A 9,628-nucleotide genomic window follows, 5' to 3' on the forward strand; every position below is an offset into this window, starting at 1 on the left:
ACAGCACCTAAACCAACAGGACTAGCATCCACCGTTAACTCAGTGTCCATCGACGGATCAAAGTATACAGCAGTCGCATTCTCTACTAGTGCATCTTTCACGGAATGAAATGCATTTTGTTCGATATCGCTCCAGTACCATGATGCATTTTTCTTCAGGAGCTCACGTAGAGGCTTCGTAATGGTAGCAAAATCTGGAATGAAGCGAGAACAGTAGTTTGCCATTCCCAGAAAACTATGTACTTCAGTGGACGTTGAAGGAGGTGCAGCATTCTTGATATCTGCAACTTTCTTAGGATCTGGAGACAGACCTTTGTCACTAAGTACATGTCCAAAGAATTCAATTTTACGTTGATTGAACTCACACTTTGCTCGGCTTAGCGTCAAATTCTTTTCTCGTAAGCGTTGCAATGTTGCACGAAGAGCTTTGTCGTGTTCAGCTTGGGTACGGCCATAAACAATGATGTCATCAGACATGTTGTCAGCATTAGGTATATCTTGCAATACCTGGCTGATGATGTGCTGGAATACCTCGGCAGCACTGTTAATACCAAAACTCAGGCGCTTGTACCTATACAGACCTCGATGTGTCGTAAACGTTGTGATGAATCGACTCTTATCATCAAGTTCAAGCTGATGATAGCCCTTGTTTAAATCTAACTTGCTAAATACAGTTGCACCATTCAAGCGGTAAATCATATAATCTACAGTGGGTGTAGGATGGCGTTCACACATTATTGCCTTGTTGGGAACACGCATGTCCACACAAATGCGTATCTCATCTGGATTCTTCGGCTTTGGTGGAGTGACAATTGGGCTTACCCATGGTGTTGGGCCTGTTACTGGTTCAATGATATCTAGTTCCATCAGCCTATCCAGTTCGGCATCGACTTTCTTGCGAGTATGGAATGGTTGTCGGCGATGTGGTTGGGCAACTGGAATTACATCTGGGTTGATATGCAGATGTACTTTGCTATCAGTATAACAACCTATGGATTTAAATCGATCAGAAAATTCAGCAACAATACCATCAACATTGTTTGCAGATTCCACTGCTACAGCATTAGAAAGCTGAAGTAGCCCCAATTTGGTTGAAGTCTTGTAACTGAGAAAAGACTCCTTTGCATTCCTAACAACATGGAATGTAGTAATGAGCATTGCATTCTTTGACTTAATCTCTGCAGTGAAAGTTCCAATCACTGGCAAGGCTACCTTTGAAGCATAGGCAGTGGCTTTGCCATCATAGTTTTCAAGCTTTGGGAACTGTTTTTTAAATTTTTCATAGTGGCACTCAGCAATGGTGTCAATGTTTCATCCAGTGTCAATGAGAACTTTGAGACAAATACCAGCAATGTATACACATGTCTCTGGGTTGTTTGGAAGATCATTCCATTCTGTGATTGCTTGTACTCCATAAGTATAATCACATTCACTGTCATCTGAGACTGGTTGTAATGAAATGTTGTCTTGTACATTATTAACATTCTAGATGTGAGGTGCAATATTGTGTTTACCACCTCGACCCCTATGACCTGATCCTCGTACAGTGCTTTTATTCATAGACTGTGGTTTCTTTAGTGCAGAACGACACATAGCACCAAAATGACCTAGTTTTCCACACTCATAACACTTCTTACCTTGAGCAGGACAAACATTACCTTGGTGTGGGTAGTCTCCTCCACAGTTGTAACATTTATTGTTGACACCTTCTGATGTGAGTCGTTGTGACTGCTTGAGTCTTGTTCCATGACTCCAGTTGTGATGTGGTTTTCGGCTCAATTTACTGTTAGGTTTGGCATGATATCTTCTTTGATTACGATGTCCTCCCTGAACCTTACATACCTCATCACTGTTAGTAACAGTGGCAGAACCGTTGTTGGCACTGCACTCCATGACACGAGCATCACGTGCAGCATCTTCCATTCGACGAGCAATATCCAGTATCTTGGTAAGAGAACTTTCATCATTAACACGTTCTAGAGCTGTTCGACGGAGACGTGTAGATGTGCATGTTTCAATTATTTGCTGTTTGATTTCTTTGTCAACCTCAGCAAACTCACAATGTGCTGCTAAATCCTGCAGACGTGTGTGGTATTGATCCACAGTTTCATTAGAGAGTTGTTTGGCTCTCCTGAAATGCATAATTTCCATTGCAGTATTTTGCCTTGGTTTGAAATGCTCTGTTAGTTTGGCTTTGGCAGTGTCATAATCTTTGGCACCACCAGTGTCTTTCAGTGTGTCAAAGATGTCACAAACTCTATCACCTGCATAATGAAGTAGAAAGGCACGCTTTCTTTCAGCACTTTTGATGTCAGAAGCTATCAACAAATTTTCAAACCTTTTAAGCCATTTGACCCACCTCTGTGACAGGTTTGTCTGGTCACAGTCAGGATCAAATGCAGGAAACTGAGGTATATTTGCCATTTTTACTGAATAAAAGTAAACTTATCACTTAAAATGTTCCTCAGAATACTAAACACTTACTGCACTGTATATGTTAGTTAAGAATTCACTGTAATTACTTTAATTTTGCAAAGCACACAAACATTTTAATGCAAAAGTTCACAACAGTGCACAATACAGCAGCAACTGACTTCTTACCTATCCCTTGTGTACATGTGTTGTTCCTACTCACAGCAGCAGGCACAGCAGTTGTCAGCAGTTGGCACAGCAGAAGTTAGCAGTTGGTACAGCAGTTGGCACAGCAGAAGTTAGCAGTTGGTACAGCAGTTGGCACAGCAGAAGTTAGCAGTTGGTACAGCAGTTGGCACAGCAGAAGTTAGCAGTTGGTACAACAGTTGGTGCAGCAGTTGGTGCAGCAGTTGGCACAGCAGTCAGTTCACAGCGTGAAGAATTTTAGCACAGAGTGCGTTTTGTATACAAAACATCGGGTTTTGTATACAGCATCAAAGCGTCGTTTCGTACACCACGTCGGCAGATTCCTCAGTACACAGTTTCTTCAGTCAGCACATAGCTTGGGGTAGCACATAGCATTGGTTAGCATATAGCATTGGTTAGCACATAGCATCGTTTAGCACACAGCATCGGTTAGCACACAGCATCGGTTAGCATACAGCATCAGGTATGGCGCTCACAGCTTCTCTTCCTCCTCCAGGCAGCATGCTTCTCCCTTGTGTTTGAAACTGAACAAATACCTGCGTTCACAGTTCATCCTCGTCGCCAATGTGGTGTTTGTGTGTTACTGAGGAAGTTTTGGTTGTAGGGTTGATATAAAGCCATTGCTTGGTTACTGACTTTAATACTCAAGATGTTACATGACTAGTAGCTACCAAGCTTGGCGGGCGTCCTGTATGCTCTTGTTTACCTTCTCTAACGTCTGCTCCGCCACACATAGAAAACGGATGGTACCATTTTCTGTGAACATGACAGCGCCATCCAGGTGCCGAACTACAGCAGTTGACTCGCCCATTAATCATCGTTTCCCATCTTGTAGTCGGCCGGGCTGAGAGATGACGAGTAACAGGGAGTAACAGGGACGAGGGAGGGAAGTCAGTGAAGTCGGGACAGTGGAAGACTTGGGTCGACCTGGAGGTGCTAACCAAGTGGGCTAGTTGAGCGCTGCTGTTGAGTGCTGTAGACTTCAGTCCTGGAGGTGCTAGCCATTGGGGTTAGGTGAGTACCATAGACTTCGGTTCTGGAAGGTACTAGCCAGTGGGGCTAGTTGAGCGTAGCTGACTTTGCTGATTGAACGTCCCAGCGAGTGTGCAACGGACGTGGAGCATCGAAGACCTCTCCAGAGGCACAGTGTGTCCGTCAACCGTGGAGCAGATCAGCGTGAGGGCTAGCAACGCCGCACCGGGTGACCGCGCATAGACTTCTATATATTATAATGGTGATGGATAATAATAACGGGTTATTTTTAAGTGTTATTCTTTTATTTTACATTAGACTATATTCCCACCAAAATTAGACTTATCTGAACTTGTGTCGGATCATAGTTTAAAAAGAACCCGGTTATGAAGGGTTTGTAACAACGATGCTGTACGGAATTGTAATGGATAGTACTGTACTGTACTGTTCTCAACGATACTGTACTATACTGTAATGTACTGTACAGTTCTTTACTGTACTTTACTGCACTGTACTGTATGGTACCGTACTGGACTGAACTGTACAGTAATGTTCCGTTCGCTACTGTACTGTTCTGTTTTGTACGGAACTGTACTTTACTGTACATTACTGTTCCGTACTGTACTATATGGTACTATACGGTACTGTACGGTACTTTACTGTATTTTACTTTATTGTACTGTGTGGTACTGTACTGTACGGTACTGTACAGGAATGTATGGCACTGTACTGTACAGTAATATACTGTACGGTACTGTAATATACTGTACGGTACTGTAATGTACTGTACTGAACTGTATAGTCCTGTACTGCACGGTACTGTACTTTCTTTTAGGTACTGTACTGAGCTGTACTTTACGGTACTGTTCTCTACTGCATTGTACCATATTGTGCTCTACTGTATTGAACTGTACTGTACGGTACTGTTCTGTACCGTATTGTACCATACTGTACAGTATTGTACTGCATGGTACTGAACTGTACGATACCTTGCAGTACCGAACTGTTCTGTACTGTACTGTACGGTTCTGTATTGCATTTAACGGTACTATGCAGCACTGTACTGTACTTTACGGTAGTGTACGGTACTGTAATGTACTGAATCATACAGTACTGTTTTGTATCGTACAGTAACATACAGTACGGTACCGTACTGTATGGTACTGTATTGTACTGTATGGTACCCTACTTTCTGACTGTTCTGTATTGTACAGTACTATACAGTACAGTAGGGTACTGTACTGTAGGATTTCAAGAAGGATTTCTAGGAGATTCCTAGTAAGATTTCTAGTAGGATTTTTAGTAGAATTTGTAGTAAGATTTCTAGGGATTTCTAGTAGGATTCCTACCAGGAATCCTAGTAGAAATCCTACTAGAAATACTACTAGGAATCCCACTAGGAATCCCACTAGAAATCCTACTAGAAATCAACCTAGAAATCCTACTAGGAATCCTACTATAAATTGTAGTAGAAATCCTCCTAGAAATTCTCTTAGATTTCTAGGGGAAATTCTAGTAGGATTTCTAGGAGAAATTCTAGTAGGATTTCTAGGGGAATTTCTAATAGGATTTCAAGGGGAATTTCTAGTGGAATTTCTAGTGAAATTTCTAGTGGGATTCCTAGTAGGATTTCTAGTAGGATCTCTAGGAGAATCCTAGTAGGATTTCTAATAGGATTCATCGTAGTATTTTTGGTAGGATTTTTAGTAGCATTTCTAGGTGATTTCTAGTAGGATTTCTAGGGAATTCCTAGTATGATTTCTAGTAGGATTCCTAGTAAGATTTATAGTAGAATTTCTAGGTGATTTCTAGTAGGATTTCCTACTAGAAATCCTTTCTACTAGGATAAGTATGATTCCTAGTAGGATTTCTAGTAGGTATGCTAGATGATTTTTAGCAGAGTTTTCTTTGGTGATTTCTAGTAGGATTTCTAATGGAATCCCTGGTAGTATTTCAATTAGGATTTCTACTAAGATTCCTAGTAAGGTTTCTAGTAGGATTTCTAGAAGGATGAATAGTAGGATTTCTTGGGGATTTCTAGTAGGATTTCTAGGATGATTTCTAGAGTAATTTATTGTAAGATTTCTTGTGGGATTCCTAGTAGGATTTCTAGTACGATCCCTAGGGGATTCCTATTAGGACTTCCAGGATGATTTCTAGTAGGATTTCTAGGTAATTTCTATTAGGATTTCTAGGTAATTTCTAGTAGGATTTCTAGGTAATTTCTAGTAGGATTTCTAGGTAATTTCTAGTAGGATTCCATGTAAGGTTTTGTAGTAGGATTCCTAGTAGGACTTCTAGTAGGATTTCTAGCAAGATTTCTAGTGGGATTTCTAGTAAGATTTCTATTAGGATTTCTAGGGGATTCCTAGTAGAATTTTTAGTAGGACTTTTAGTTTCTACTAAAAGTAGGAAGTTAGTAAAATTTCTAGTAGAATTTCTAGTAAAATCCCACAAGAAATCCTACTAGAAATCCTACTAGGAATCCTAGTAGAAATCCTACTAGAAATTCCATAGAAAATCTACTAGAAATCACCTAGAAATCTCAATAGAAATCCTACTAGAAATGCTACTAGGAATCGCTACTAGAAACCTTACTAGGAATCCCAGTAGAATCCTACTAGAAATCCTACTAGAAATCCCTTAGAAATCCTACTAGAAATCATATTAGGAATCCTACTAGAAATCCTAATAGAAACCTTACTAAAATCCCAGAAGATATCCTACTAGAAATTTTACTAGAAATCACTTAGAAATCCTACTAGGATTCCTAGAGATCCTACTAGGAATCCTCTAGAAATGCTTCTAGGAATCCCACTAGAAATCTCACCAGAAATACCACTAGAAATCCTACTAGAAATTTCCCTAGAAATCCTACTAAAAATCCTATAATGAATCCTACCAGAAATCCTAGTAGAAATCCTTCTACAAATTCTCCTAGAAATTATACTGGAAATTACCTTAGATATACTACTAGAAATTCCCCTAGATATACTAATAGAAATTCCCCTAGAAATCCTATTAGAAATTCCACGAAAAATCCAGCATGAAATCCCCTTGAAATTCTAATAGAAATCCTCTAGAAATCCTACTAAAAACTTACTGTGAATCCTACTAGAAAGCATACTAAGACTCCTCTAGAAATCCTAATACAAACTTTACTAGGAATCCTAGTAGAAATCCTCCTAGAAATAGTAATAGAAATCGTCCTAGAAATCGTCTAAAAATCCTATTATAAATCCTATAATAAATCCTACTGGAAACCCTACTTGAAATCCTACTAGGAATCCTAATAGAAATCCTAGTATAAATCCTTCTAGAAATCATCCTAGAAATCCCATTAGAAATAACCAAGAAATTCTACTAGAAACCCTACACGTAATCCCCTAGAAATCCTACTAGGAATCCCCTAAAAATCCTACTAGAAATCCTACTATAAATTACCCTAGAAATCTTACTTGACATCCTACTAGAAATTCCCTAGAAATCTTACTAGAAATTATACTGGAAATCATCCTAGAAATCTTAATAGAAACCCTACTAGAAATCTTACTAGGAATTCCCAAGAAATCCTACTAGAAATCGCCTAGAAATACTACTAGAAATCACCTAGACATACTACTAGAAATATAACAAGAACTACTAGGAATCCTATTATAAATCTTACTAGGAATCCCCTAGAAATCCTACTAGAAACCACCTAAAATTCAACTAGAAATTATACTAGTCATCCTACTATGAATCCTACTTGAAATCCTACTAGAAATCTTACTATAAATTCCCCTTGAAAACCTATCAGAAATCCTACTAGAAATTCCCCTAGAAATCTTACTAGGAATCCTAGTAGAAATACAACAAGGAATCCCTATCGATATCTTACTAGAAATCATCCTAGAAAACATACTAGAAATCCTTTTAGGAATCCTACATGAAATCCTTCTACGATTATTACTTGAAATCCTGCTGGAAACTTTACTAGGAATCCAAGTAGAAATCCTACTAGAAATTCCCCAGAAATACTATTAGAAATCATAGAAAGCCTACTAGAAATCACGTAGAAATCCTACTGGAAATCCTACTATAATCTTACTAGGAATCCTAGTAGAAATCCTTCTATAAATTCCTTAGGAATCCTACCAGAAATCATCCTAGAAATACTACTAACAATAATCCTGAAAATCCCACTAGAAATCGCCTAGAAATCCTACTAGAAATTTACAGGAAGATTCTAGTAGGATTTCCGGTGGGATTCTTAGTAGGATTTCTAGTTGAATTTCTAGGTGATTCTTAGTAGGACTTCTAGGGGAATTTCTAGTAAGAATTCTAGTGAGATTCCTATTAAGATTTCTAATAGGATTTCTAGGGGATTCCTAGTAGGAATTCTAGTAGGATTTCTCCTAGGATTCCTAGTAGGATTCGTAAGTTACTAGAAATCCTACTAGAAGTCTCCTAGAACATCTACTAGAAATCTTATTATGAATCCTACTAGGAATCATTAAGAAATCCTACTAGACATCACCTAGAAATTACACTAGAAGTGTTACTAGAAATCCTATTAGAATTCCTAATAGGAATCTCCTAGAAATCTTACTATAAATCCTAATAGGAATCCCACTAGAATTCTTACTGGAAAATCCCCTAAAATCATCCTAGAAATCCTATAAGAAATCCTACAAGGAATCTACTAGAAATTATAATAGAAATCCCCTAGAAATTCTAATTGAAATCACCTAGGATGATTTGAATTAGGATTTCTAGTTAGATTTCTAGTTGGATTTCTAGTAGGACTCCTATTAGGATTTCAAGTAGGATTTTTAGTAAGATTTCTAGTAAGATTCCTAGTAGGATTTCTAGGTGAATTCTAGTAGGATTTCTAGGTGAATTCTAGTAGGATTTCTAGGGGATTCCTAGTAAGGTTTCTAGTAGGATTTCCAGGTGATTTCTAGTAGGATTCCTTGTAGTATTTCTAGTAGTATTTCTAGGGGATTCCTAGTAGGATTTCTAGGTAATTTCCGGAAAGATTTCTAGTAGGATTTTAGTAACATTTCTGCATGATTTCTTGTGGGATTTCAAGGTGATTCCTAATAAGATTTCTAGTTGGATTCCTAGAAGGATTTCTAGTTGGATTTCTAATAGGTTTTCTAAATAATTTCTAGAAGGATTTAAAGGGAATCCCTAGTAAGATTTCTAGTACGATTTTTATTAGAATTTCCAGGTGATTTATATGTGATTTCTAGTAGGATTTTTAGGGGATTGCTAGCAAGATTTCTAGTAGGATTTCTAGCAAGATTTCTAGTGGGATTTCTAGTAAGATTTCTATTAGGATTTCTAGGGGATTCCTAGTAGAATTTTTAGTAGGACTTTTAGTTTCTACTAAAAGTAGGAAGTTAGTAAAATTTCTAGTAGAATTTCTAGTAAAATCCCACAAGAAATCCTACTAGAAATCCTACTAGGAATCCTAGTAGAAATCCTACTAGAAATTCCATAGAAAATCTACTAGAAATCTTACTAGAAATCACCTAGAAATCTCAATAGAAATCCTACTAGAAATGCTACTAGGAATCGCTACTAGAAACCTTACTAGGAATCCCAGTAGAATCCTACTAGAAATCCTACTAGAAATCCCTTAGAAATCCTACTAGAAATCATATTAGGAATCCTACTAGAAATCCTAATAGAAACCTTACTAAAATCCCAGAAGATATCCTACTAGAAATTTTACTAGAAATCACTTAGAAATCCTACTAGGATTCCTAGAGATCCTACTAGGAATCCTCTAGAAATGCTTCTAGGAATCCCACTAGAAATCTCACCAGAAATACCACTAGAAATCCTACTAGAAATTTCCCTAGAAATCCTACTAAAAATCCTATAATGAATCCTACCAGAAATCCTAGTAGAAATCCTTCTACAAATTCTCCTAGAAATTATACTGGAAATTACCTTAGATATACTACTAGAAATTCCCCTAGATATACTAATAGAAATTCCCCTAGAAATCCTATTAGAAATTCCACGAAAAATCCAGCATGAAATCC

This window comes from Procambarus clarkii, chromosome 48, assembly GCF_040958095.1.
Source record: "Procambarus clarkii isolate CNS0578487 chromosome 48, FALCON_Pclarkii_2.0, whole genome shotgun sequence".
In the NCBI taxonomy this organism is placed as follows: Eukaryota; Metazoa; Arthropoda; class Malacostraca; order Decapoda; family Cambaridae; genus Procambarus; species Procambarus clarkii.